This window comes from Podarcis tiliguerta (genome assembly GCF_965153285.1).
Source record: "Podarcis tiliguerta genome assembly, chromosome: 9".
NCBI lineage: Eukaryota > Metazoa > Chordata > Lepidosauria > Squamata > Lacertidae > Podarcis > Podarcis tiliguerta.
The window spans coordinates 37,688,263-37,701,245 of NC_139542.1; the positions used below are offsets into that span (position 1 = coordinate 37,688,263).

At 40.6% G+C, this 12,983-nt stretch overlaps 1 protein-coding gene across 5 annotated transcripts in view; it reads left to right on the plus strand.

Moving 5' to 3' along the window:
• Positions 1–12,983, plus strand: part of DCLK2 (doublecortin like kinase 2) — a 73,263-nt gene that overhangs the window by 17,915 nt on the left and 42,365 nt on the right. The window lies entirely within an intron of this gene.

Here is a 12,983-nt window from a genome sequence, read left to right on the forward strand (position 1 = left end):
CCAGAATGGGTCCAAGTATCATGTGCCTATGGAAGCATAGTGCTTCTCCTTTGTTCGGCTACTGACTGAATCTTTTTCAAACAGGAAAATATTGAGTCTATGTGGCACTTATTTACTTGAATCCATTTCAGATCTTTGCCTTGTCATTCCCTAAAGACTCAGGTGTACATATTTTTTAAAATATATATATTTAAAATATATTGCACTCTTCAAGGCTATACCATCTATTGACGTTCAATAATACTCAGCATGTATCTGGGACTCCTGTATTACTTAATTTTCCTTATGTGAGAAAAGGTCATATAATCAACAGGAGTGTTATCTGTGGTGCACTGAATTCACAGTTCCATGGACACCCACAGTGTCAATTACCCAAGGTAGTAGTCAAATATTACTGAAACATAATGGATTTGGGATAACATTGTTGATAACTGAGCCCCAGAATGTTGATTGTAAAAATAACCTCCAAGCTTTATTCTAGGCTCTTTATGAGGCACAGCTGAAACTGCCAATGTGAGTAGAATAGATTAGAGGGGGAAATACAAACTTGTTGTTGTTGTTTTTTTTAAAAAAAAGCAAAACAAAAACGTGTCTTTTTGTCCCTTAGGGCAGCTCTAAACAATACGGCATCAGCTGCAGTTATTGATCTCTCTGGTAGGGAAACATGTGTACTTATTAACAACACAGCATAGTCTGGTAATTTACTGAAGCCGGCTAATAGATTCCACTAAGTCCCTACTCCAATATGCCAAGGGTTTCACCATGACAAAATCTAAAACCACTGCTAATTTTAGTTTTCAGTGCCCAAATGGGGCCAGCAACAAAATGTTCCACAAAGTGTGATATGCTCTTATTCTTGACTGGCTGGCTGGAAACCTTTAGGATATTTCCAGTTCGGGATAATTCTGTCCCCTCTTCCATATAGTTTTCCATTTTGCACAGTTTAGTTCCATTTTTGCATTCGCTTTACTTGAAGCAGGGATCCTGGTCTTAAATTAAATCAGCTCAGTTTGTTAATAAACAGTAGATAATGTATTTGTGCATCTAAAGCTGAACCTTCACATTTTATCAGAAAGATATTAGCTTGGCAACAGATCCTGATTGTGTGAAAGAAAGGTGGAAGGAGACACTTGCTATTTGATAATTATCTGAGTAAGGTTAGTAGACTTCTGTAATGAAACAGTACCTAAAAGCTAGTAGAAACATGCTTTCAAAGGTTAATGGAAAACTTCTTTTTACAGTGAAAGGCTATATACTTTAGCCACAGATTCTATGGTTTGAATTACACTCAAAACCTCATAACCCATTGAGTCAATTGCCCATCTCTTACTACCTTTCTGAGAAGTACCCCAACCCACCCACCCACTATATATAAGGGTCTAGTGACTTCTGCTTCAGTGTATCTGAAGAAGTGTGCATGCACACAAAAGCTTATACCCAGAACAAACTTAATTCGTCTCTAAGGTGCTACTGGACAATTTTTCGATTTCCCCCCTCATAACTTCTGCTCCACTGCATTTTTTTGTTATGTGTATTTTAGTGATTTGGTTAGATTAGCTAATTCCGTTTCAGATAAAGACTGCTGAAGTCTACAGAGAACTAGGTTTAAACTGGAAGAGCCAAGTGAAAACTCTTTACAAAACCCCAATGTAGCTTATACATAGTTTCAGTCAATTTATGGAAGCTTTTCTCTCCTTTGATTCTCTGTGGTATAATGAAAGCCAAACAGGAGAAAACCATTAAAGGACAAAATTTTACTCTTGCAGGCTGCTGCTTTAAAACAAAAACCAAAAGCACAAACCCATAAAACCCCACTAGTTGTGAATTGTGAGGGGAAAGGGTATCGTATCCTTGGGATATTACTGTTTTATTTAGCTTTCAACATTATGCTAGGTGTTTTTTCAGCTTGGAATGTAAGTGATCCCATAGGCTTCCATTTTGTAAATATCAACACCTTTCCCTCTAGAATTTGGAAATTAGATGGCTAGTCAACCAGCAACTCATTCATTAACACGTTTACTGATTTTCAGAGGCAGATCAGTGAATGTAACATTTATATTTTTGCAGTAGGCTAAAATACACTCTTTGTCTTCCATTCATGCAAGCGAAAGGCATTATCAGAGAACCAGGAAACATAATGCACATAACACAAACAAGTGTCTTATTTAAAATTATATCATAAATCCAACGTATAACATTTGCATAAACATAAATTATATATTAAAGCTTAAATACATTTATGGAGTTGTAAAGTACATGAACCAAATACTGCATAGGTATTAACATTGCCTATACAACCACAAGTGAAGATAACACATCTCTACACAATTCAGAATATGTTAACCATATAATCTGGTTGTGTTCAATGTATCCTGATGCTGACAGACACATTTTGGCTTGTAACAATCTTCTTTGGTGGCATAAGTTCAAAAGAAGCAATGCCCAAATATATTAATGCTGCAGTAGCTGCCTTTAGGCAGAATGAAATGATCTGTATCTTCAAGGCTATAACAGAGTCCAGTTAAATGCAACCCTAAGCCTAGTTCTCCTAAATAGCACTCAAATGCCAGCATGAATGGTTGTGTTTTTAAGTTGCTTTCTAAAACTCTTTATTAGTCTGGGTGATTGCTGTATCTCCAGAGAGAGGAAGTTCCGTAACTGAAACTTCCAGCAAGAAGATTCCTATCCCACATTCCCTCAAAAAAGTCCATCAGCAAAATCACAAGAAGGTATCTTCCATTGCTCCCTTGCAGAACACAGGTCCCAGATTGGGAAAAGGCAGTCCTTCAAGTATTTCTAGTTGAAATCTTGACCACTTGAATGATAACCCAACTATATGGCAGAGCAACTGAAGCCAAGCAGTAATGATTGTAACAGGAAAAGATGGTATGGAATGAATCACATCCTACCATGTAGGATCATGACGCATTTTTCTCTCCGCTGCTACAAGAAAACTGTCTGCTCCACATCCAATCTTGGTTAATATACCGTATTTTTCGCCCTATAGGACGCACCGGCCCATAGGACGCACCTAGTTTTTTGGGGGGGAAATCAAGAAAAAAAATTTTATTTCCCCCCCAGGTTTGCGCAGCCATACACAAGCTAGAAGAGGGAAACGGACCGCACCGTCTCCCTCTTCTGCCTTCAGGGACAGCCTCTCTAGCCTCCGTGGGGCAGCGGCTTGCCCCGCTGTCCCCCGAGGTTGTGGGGCTGGTGGGGGGGGGGAGAAGCAAGCTTGCTTCTCTCTCCCCCCCCAGCCTCCAGATCAGGTGGGGGAATAGCGGGGTGGCGGTGCTCCGCCTCCCCGCTATATCCCGAGGTTGTGGGGCTGTCAGTGGGGAAAAGCAAGCCTGCTTCTCCCCCCTCCCCCGCCAGCCTCCAGATCAGGTGGGGGAATAGCGGGGTGGCGGCGCTGCGCCTCCCCGCTGTCCCCCGAGGTTGTGGGGCTGGCAGGGGGGGAAAGCAAGCCTGCTTCTCCCCCCCGCCAGCCTCCAGATCAGGTGGGGGAATAGCGGGGTGGCGGCGCTCCGCCTCCCTGCTATCCCCCGAGGTTGTGGGGCTGTCAGGGTGGAAAAGCAAGCCTGCTTCTCCCCCCCGCCAGCCTCCAGACCATGTCGGGGAATAGCGGGGTGGCGGCGCTGCGCCTCCCCGCTATCCTCCGAGGTTGTGGGGCTGGCAGGGGGGAAAAGCAAGCCTGCTTCTCCCCCCCGCCAGCCTCCAGACCATGTCGGGGAATAGCGGGGTGGCGGCGCTGTGCCTCCCCGCTGTCCCCCGAGCTTTTGGGCTGCAGGCTGCTGCCCGCAAGCCTTGGCAGCCCGCGGGACCTCCCGCCGGGTTTGCAAGACTTGCGGATAGCTTCCTGAAGCCTGGAGAGCGAGAGGGGTCGGTGCGCACCGACCCCTCTCGCTCTCCAGGCTTCAGCGAAAGCGTGCATTCGCCCCATAGGACGCACACACATTTCCCCTTCATTTTTGGAGGGGAAAAAGTGCGTCTTATAGGACGAAAAATACGGTACATTTGTTAAGAACTGGAGGAAGGGAGCTAAATGCAATGCTTTTCATCAACTAGCTTGTTTGGCAGTCTAGTTTATATTCTGGCATGCTAGCTGGAAGGTAAATTAGTAAATAAGTTTTGCTTTGATACAGCTTTGTTCTAATTTGCACTACCTCTGCAGACTTTAAAAAGGGTTGCTGAATTAACAGTTGTCTCTTACAGTTTTCTGTTTTTTAAATAAAATACAAATGACTGCTGTTCTCTTACAGGCCTAAGGTTGGTTCCCAGTGCTACATCAATGATACATGTATTATCCTTCATTCCCGAAACAGTACACCTCATTCCATGTTATTCTCCACTGTGCACAAGATCATATGGTGAAGCTGAAAATTAGCTTACAGACTCCTTCATTTGCTTCTCACTATTAGTGCTGTGAACAGAATTTATAGGCATGTGTCCTAATTGATGGGAAAACATTAGGGTTTTTTCTTTTTAAAAAAACACAACTATGTTATGTTTTACATAATTTCAAATATGACTACAAGCAGGTTAGGATAGAACATCATCCCAAGAGGGTCATTCAAAGAAGTGACCCTTGTAATGTCAGGTCTGTTTAAGAGAGATGTGATTCTCTTTGGGTTAGTATCTACAATTGACCTCGAAATTGCACCTGCAGATCACGTGTTAGCTCCACAACTGGGGGAAAAAGCTGAAGAACTTTTAAAAGGAGAACAAATAATTAGATTTTTAAAATAAAATGATAGAAAACCAGATAGCTAATGAAAATAATATCAACACCTAGTAGAAAAATAATTGAGAGAAGTAGGAATGAAGTGAATAATGTAGAAAAATAGCTAGGGAGAATGAGACAGGGTGCATGAGAAGCTGTTTTGCTAGCCTGCACTATTCCTTTTGGACTGCCTGTCAATTTTAACCAGCTGCATGCCATTCCATTGAAACTTCCAACTTTATCTTCTCTCATTAAAGCGGCTTCTTTGTTATTCTTTTAAGCTGCATAGCCCGTATATTATAATATCCTTGCCAATTTGTCAGACCTCCATGGTGTGAGGGTTGCTTTGATGGATGATAATCTGCCTTTGGGCTGCATCTCTTTCTGCCTGGACCTTTTTTGTTTTTTTTACTATAGTTCTATAGCTAACATTCCCTGTACCACCTGCCTCTCTGGTAATTCTGTTCACTCCATTAGATTGAACATGTGGTACAATCAATAAATCTTTCTATTGACCTCATAATTTGCTCTTATTTCCATTACGTTCTTCTGGTTATCTAGATGGCTCTACAGTTATCGGTTGGCATTTTAAATCTCTGGCTTTTATCACCAGTGCATTCATAAAATGAAAGTGATAATGTACGATAGCTTTCTCCTCCAAATGTTTTTTGTCTGCAACTTGCACCGTCTTGCCATTGGCTGATGTAAGTTCTGGCCCAAAGCCTCTGAAAGGAACTGGATTGGGAATGGCTCGTGTCTTTATATACTTATGAAAGAATGACTCTCCATATTTCTGTGAATATATAATGCATAGTATATTGTAGCATTATACAGCAGCTGCCTGTTTTTTTTAACATATATGTCATGCATACTGCATATGCATGATAAAATACCTGCATTCATGGGCATAGCCAGGACTTTTGTTAAGGGGAGCAGAACTGACCTAATTGGTCAATTAGTTAAGTATTTCTATTATTTGACCAGGGGGAGGGACAGCTGCTCGCCTGCCCCCCCCCCCCCATGGCTACACCCATGCCTGCATTTGGCAAGTGGTTTGTGTGAGCCTGGGCTTCTAAATACAGTTGAGTTTAGAGACACTCACAACTAATCCTTAGAAGTAACTAAATAGGTTTGATTTGCCGTATATTCTTTACAGCAGGCATCCCTAAACTTGGCCCTCCAGATGTTTTGGGACTACAACTCCCATAATCCCTAGCTAACAGGACCAGTGGTCAGAGATGATGGGAACTGTAGTCCCAAAACATCTGGAGGGCCAAGTTTGGGGATGCCTGCTTTAGAGAGTATAAGTTTGGGAGATGTTCACGAGTTGAGTAAATTTATGCCAAAATGCACAGCTTATCTTTAGCTTATAATAATCAAATGTCATTGTCTCTAGACACTTGTATGTGTACTAATAAACAATACACCTTGTGATGTTTGCTAATACTGTGGTGGATATATACTGGGGTTGGGCATGTCCACCTGATCTAGTTTGGGGCCCAGTTTGGTGCTTTGAGTCAGGTTCAGTCTGACCCAGGATGATCTGGACCTAACCCATTCCAGACCCTGAACCAAACTGGGGACCTTTTGCAGCCCTAGTTGTTTAATTGTGGTTTGAAACTCTAATTACACATTGTCTGTGGTCAGGAGGAAAAGACACAGGCAGAGATTCTTGCCTGTGTCTCTTTCTCCCCTTTCTTGCCACCGACCCCAAGTTTGATTAGGGTTTAAAATCCTAATTAAACATGCAGTCACATGACCGCCCCCCCACCTGAATCACTTTGGGTAGGCTCGACTCAGACTGGTCCAGGGCTGCTTTAAACCACTCTGGGCAAATCCCAGATAAACCCAAATCATTCAAGTTTGATATCCAGGATTTGCCTGAGGCCGATGCACATTCTCAATAGTTATCAGCTTTGGACGGAAATGTAGAATGACCTCTCTTTAGAGTTTCTTTCAGTATTATGAAGTTTTATAAATTTGTTAAATGAAGACACATCTGTTGGGTGTGCTTTATATTTTTTGTTTCCTGAATGCTGTTTTCAGTTGTGAAAGTAATCCAGATGTTTTCAGTGTGGCTCTCCAATTTCCAAATCACTGTTTTTATTCGTAAGTAAGGTTGTAAGTTGTCCTCAAATAGATGCACATGAATAATCTTTTTTGGATTTGTACTGGAATATTAAATTGTAATCTCTGCTGTGTTTTGTATGCCGTAGTGGCCTGATTAATAATAACTAGTACAGAAAGATATTCAGTCTTTCGACACTGGCAGACTGTTAGGTGCTTCTGGTCATATTGCCTGGGTTGTCTGATGATCAGGCAACAAATCAAAGTATATGCATTTCAGTTCAATTTCTTACTCATTCCAGAATTCCATTGGCAGCAAGGGGTTGTCTCCTTTCTTTTCCCTTGTTGTCTATCATGAACATTGTTGTTGGCTCATTTTCAAATGATACATGCAGCATGAGCATTGACTGTAAGCAGATGTTAAGTTTTCTGGGTGAAATTAGAATAGATCCACTTTCTTCTGATTGTAATCAATAGCATCCACCAGAAGACTTGAACAACTACAGGCTGGTTGCAAATGCCTTTGTCTTGTGCAAGGTTCTTGAGCAGTTGGACGGTGACCAAATACAGGTGTGCCTAGAGACTGATTTTCTACATCCATTGCATTTGGGGTTCAGGGCCAACCCCAACCTCTCTTACCACCAAAGGAACACAAAGAGAACCTGCACAAGTGACGCTGACACAAAACCCCACATATATTAAGTAAAATAGAAATATTGCCACCCGACCCCACCCCCACTCACCTTTCCCACCCCCTCCTCTTTCCCCCTTTTGTTTCTAATGTCTCAACAGATGAAACTGATTTGTAAAAAATGTTACTTTAAAAAAAAGAGAGAGATTGCACATACTTTCATAAACCAAGGAAATCTTTAATAAAAACACACAAAAAAACCACCTGCCACTGCTGGAAGGAAAGGAAAGGAGCATATTTTTCTGCCTCCCCTCTTCCAGCTAGTCTCTGAAGACTGGAAAAGAGACCCTCTTAAGAATATCAGGGGGGTGAGCAGGGGAAGACTGGACCATGTGAAAAATAAACATAATGTTTTAGCTGCAGTTCATTCATTTTCAGCATTTTATTCTTGTTATAAAAAAGTGTGCCTAGGCATTGGGTTGTTTTTCCCGTAAACTGGGTTTAAGGTGCCATTTCGCTCCTAGCTTTTATATCACAATTTCTAACACTGATTTTTACTCGGGAATTTGTGAACAAGAAAATATCATGGGAAAATGAAGTGCTAGGGGTGGGGGGATTCTATTTAGTTTTGGAAAAGTTTTCACCCCTGGCTTGGGAGGAAAGACTAGAACCTCCCATTCACTTGCACTGCCTGCCTCCCTTATGCATGGGAGGCAGTTTTTGATTTTTGGGGAGGCTTTGATTTTTAGCAGCCACATCATGGTGCATTTTAACTGCACCATAAATATAATGTCCACTTAGGCCATGCATAGGATTATGCTGTGCAAGTGGGAGGACTTCAGCTGGTCTCATCCAACCTCTTATGAATTATCTTCCTGATTACAGTCAGTGTAAAGTCTAGACACAACAATATAAAACACGAAATGTGAATAGATGGCATCTATGTTAAGATAGAGGGACGCGAGTGGCTCTGTGGTCTAAACCACAGAGCCTAGGGCTTGCCGATCAGAAGGTCGGCGGTTCGAATCCCTGTGACGGGGTGAGCTCCCGTTGCTCGGTCCCTGCTCCTGCCAGCCTAGCAGTTTGAAAGCACATCAAATGCAAGTAGATAAATACGGTAGGTACCGTTCTGGCGGGAAGGTAAATGGCGTTTCTGTGTGCTGCTCTGGTTCTCCAGAAGCGGCTTAGTCATGCTGGCCACATGACCCGGAAGCTGTCTGTGGACAAACACGGGCTCCCTCGGCCAGTAATGCGAGATGAATGCTGCAACCCCAGAGTCGTCCACGACTGGACCTAACCGTCGGGGGTCCCTTATGTTACCTTTATGTTAAGATAATGTCCATGCAAATCGTAATTTGTGTTAGAGACATGGCAAAGAAGGTGCCCACTCAAGAAATATAGATAGATATATAGGGAACACCCTTGTGCTAGGTTAGACTGTTTAACTCAGCATTGTCTATTCTGAGTAGCACTGGCTCTCCAGGGTCTCAGTCTTTCACATTACTCGGTACCTGATCACTTTAACTGGAGAGGTTAGGATTTGAACCTAGGACCATCTGTATGCAAAGCATGCACTGTACCAGTGAATTGGCCTCTTCCTGATGATTATGTGAACCTTAAATGTATTAAACATGAATTCCTGTTCATAGAAATGTTTAATTAAAATATTTCCATTGTGCCTCCCAGTCAAACAATATAAATACAATAAAATAATCTTTTTTTTAAAAAACACACACACACACACACATCTAGCTTTATATTACAGTTTCTTTCCAGCCTCATATCACAGCTGGACTTGTAATTGCAGTCTGTCCAGTGAGGACAGGACTAACTCAAATTTGCATTTTGACGTTTTAATTGGTTTAATCTTGCATCTTTTATTCCAAACTAAACTGAGTCGGCCAGTGAGTCATTTATGTATTAGAAATACTGGGATAAGTGTTTTTCTTGCAGTTCCCTTCTTGGGAATACTCTAATTGTAAGCAAGAGTTTTATTTTAGGTGCAACCTATATTAAGTAGCTCAAATATATTTGTGTTTGCTTTTTTCTTTGCTTAGTAGCATACCTTCAGCAACAGATAAACTGCTTGGTGCCTTTTGTTTTTATACGTACAAATTGATCTGCCAAGCCCTTTTGGTAAATCCCCAATTTATCATGCATTAATATTTCAGAACCATTTAACACCCTGCTGTCTCTAGATTCTGACAGTATAATGGGTTGTTAGTGGGCAGAAAGCATCATCTATGGAGAATTTATTTCTAAAACGTTGTTCATTAAGCTATAGTTGCTTTAAGCTAACACTGTGTGTTTCTTTGTATCTTGGTTTCAGCCCCTAGATAATCTAGTGGTTTGGTGTTTAAGGACAAGAATTAAAACACTTACATCCATTTGCCTTCCCACTGCCCCATACAGGTCCTTTTATAAAAGTGCCTGTGACGCTTTGACAGTAAACAATCTGCAGTCTGAGCAAGCAGTGCTATTCAGCAGGGAGGAATTGAAGTGGCCTTTTCACCTTCTACTATATGCTGCAGGCTGCGGAGATAATTTTTTTTAAGTCTAGGCCTGGGCTTGTTGGTGGCAGATATGAAATGGGAAATGAGTTGCTGACCTATTTCTACAGCAAGCTTTCCTTGCATTTTGCACTTTAAGGCCCCAAACTATTAACACAATGGTTTCAGACAGTTTAGCTGAACAATACATTAATTTTAATAGGGATGTACTAACGTGAGAGGGAGTTCTTCTTTAAATTAGAACAGGCACAGAATGGTGATTAGAAATACAATGTGTAAATTGGCAATTAAGCTTGCACTTCCCTAAAAAAAAAATTGTAAATGTATCAGAGAAGAACAATAAACCATGTTCAAAGCTCCTACAGTAAGTTGAATCCCATCTTAGTCATTCTTGGAGTAGGGCAATTGAAATCAAAGGAAAGTAATGACTGAGTTAAGTCACATTGGTTTTACTAGGTTTTCCCATTGTCTTCAACCTAAAGTATTCTGCTCGGAGCATAGCCATGTTGCTTGGAGGATTGTTGGTACCTGTATTATTGAATGCAATAGAGGAGATTGTGATTAAGGCTAGGGTGCTGTCCCTAATTAGATACTGCCATTATATTTCAATAATACATGCAAAGTGAGCACTGATTCACACTGAGGTGGAATCTACACATATATTAAAAAACACTGTGAAAATGCTTTTTTGAAAAACGTTTTGAAAAATACATTGAATTTGCCATAGCTCACTGTCTTCATCTAGTGTCACATTTACAGCACTTAAAAGGTTTTTATTTGCAGCTGTATAGCCTAGTCCTGAGTATTTCTAGTTGAGCTGCTTGTCATTATTTCTCAACTAAACACACACACTCACACTCTGCTGCCAATTATTATTGGGTGTGCTGTACACTCAAGCTTCCTTTCCTTTGTCCATTAAACTGAGCATTTCCTCTTTCAAAACGTTAAAACCATATCCTGTTTCCTTGACATTAATATTGTCCAAGGCCATAGGTGGCGTTTAGATCTTGCACAAAAGAGAATTTAACTGTCTTTCCCTAGCTTGATGTTTTACTACAGCTTGCATCTGAGGTTGAGGGTTGCTTTCTTTTGAAAGAAGAATGTCATCCACTATTTGCCTTGAAACAGTTCAAGCTTGTTTTCATTTACTTGGAAGCGAGCCAAATTTTCAGGAGACCATTGTTAACTGCACCTTGGAAGCAATGTAACTATCCTGGAATGGTTCCACTCAGAAGCCCTAGATGTAAGCTTTTAGATTTGCAAGAATAGCACAGCTGACCAGGATTGCTTTAGCTTATAAACAAATTGAGCTGTGTTGCTTTTCTTTAAAAAGTGAAATGAATACAATAGAAATCAGCTTCAGTACTGGGACTTCCAAAACTGATGGAAACATAAAATTAAATGGAAAGCTAATGAAGGTGATCAAAAGCATGGCTGAGAAGCCCTTTTATCCATGGGGATGTGTCTAGTAGCATTTTTTACTTGCTTTCAGAAACTTTTCAAATAATATATTCCACATGTGCAAATGTAAACATAATGAAATTGCTGCACATTGGAGGAGTCCACTTATACATAATAGATAGTCAGCAGAAAATCTTTACATTAGAAACCATAATCCTTTTGTATATTTACTTTATCCTATTCATAATCTGAAAAAGATAACATTCATAAAATGCAGTTTTTGGTAGCCATATTCACATGTGACTATTCAACTTGGAGACTGCATTCAGAAAAGCAGAGCTTCATAGCTGCAATACACCTCTCTTCAAAGTCCAAATAAAAGTACTCATTTTCCTACATTTGCAAATCCCTCTCCTTTGTTCTTCATTGTGAGGTTCACCCCTTCTTAGTATTTTCTTTACATTTATTATTATGCTACTGTAAAAGGATCAGCTGCATGCCTAGCACTGCACAAAAGGGCTTTCCCAATCTGTGTTAGATCATGGAACAAGTAGACAAAGAGAAATGGACAAAAAGGGGGCAAAATTGCTTTAGAGCTTAGGGTGTTCGGTTTTCTTTTGTGGTCTCGTAGTGTGGGCATGCACCTTTTCCAGCTATTGTACAATGAACACCACAAATGATGGCTTGAATGATATTCGAGAGTTGGGTGGGTATGATTTCTCTTAGAGTATGTTTAATTTAAAACCTTTACAAAGAGAGGAACAATTATTATTTTTTCTGTACAGAGGATAGATATTCCTGTTGATCAGGCAGGCTAGGAAAGAGTTAAGTATTTGTCTTGTCAAAACTGCTTAACTATGTTGAGGTGAATTACTTTTTCTCCAGACTTATGTAGACATTTATCCTTTATCATGAGGTTATTCTAAAGCTAACCGGATACTGGGAGGAGAGAACGTTGTGTCATTGAGCTTGATAATAGAATCAAACAAATGCTCAGTGCTACATGTTTCAGCCTACAGATGGTCTTACTGTAAGTTCAGCCAGCTTTTATCTCTGGTTTAGCTGCTATGACAACTGCACTGCTTTCAAATGCCTTGTACAAATGATCTTTGAGAGTGCTGAAAGTCATTGATATTCTGAGTGTTTTTCTACTGCAGGCAGCAACAAACCTTCCCTGTACTCCAGCTCATATTTACTGTTATCATAGAGGGTAATGAATGCACGTTTTGTCATTAGACAAGTGGACTGAAAGTGATAAAACTAGGATTGCAGCTTTAAAAATAAACTAAGCACAGTTACAAGAGCGTATGCCCCACTGAAAACAGTGTGGCTTACTTCTGAGTAAACATTCACGGAATTGCACTATAATGCTTTATACACTCCCCCGCCCCCCAAATTGCCAATAGCTTTTTCTTCCTTTTCTTTTCTGTTTATTTCCTTTCTCCCCCCCCCTTCTGTTTTGAAATTCTGGTATCATTTCATGATGGGAGGGGGGGAGATAAGGGAAATTAAGGCGTGTTCATAATTTGTCTGGTTTTTTCCCCCATTTTATTTTAAACATAGCTATGTAAAGAAGGCTTGCTATTTATTCTGAATTGACATAACTGTCACATTAAAAAGTTATTTTTAAAATACACGACCAGGTTGCAGT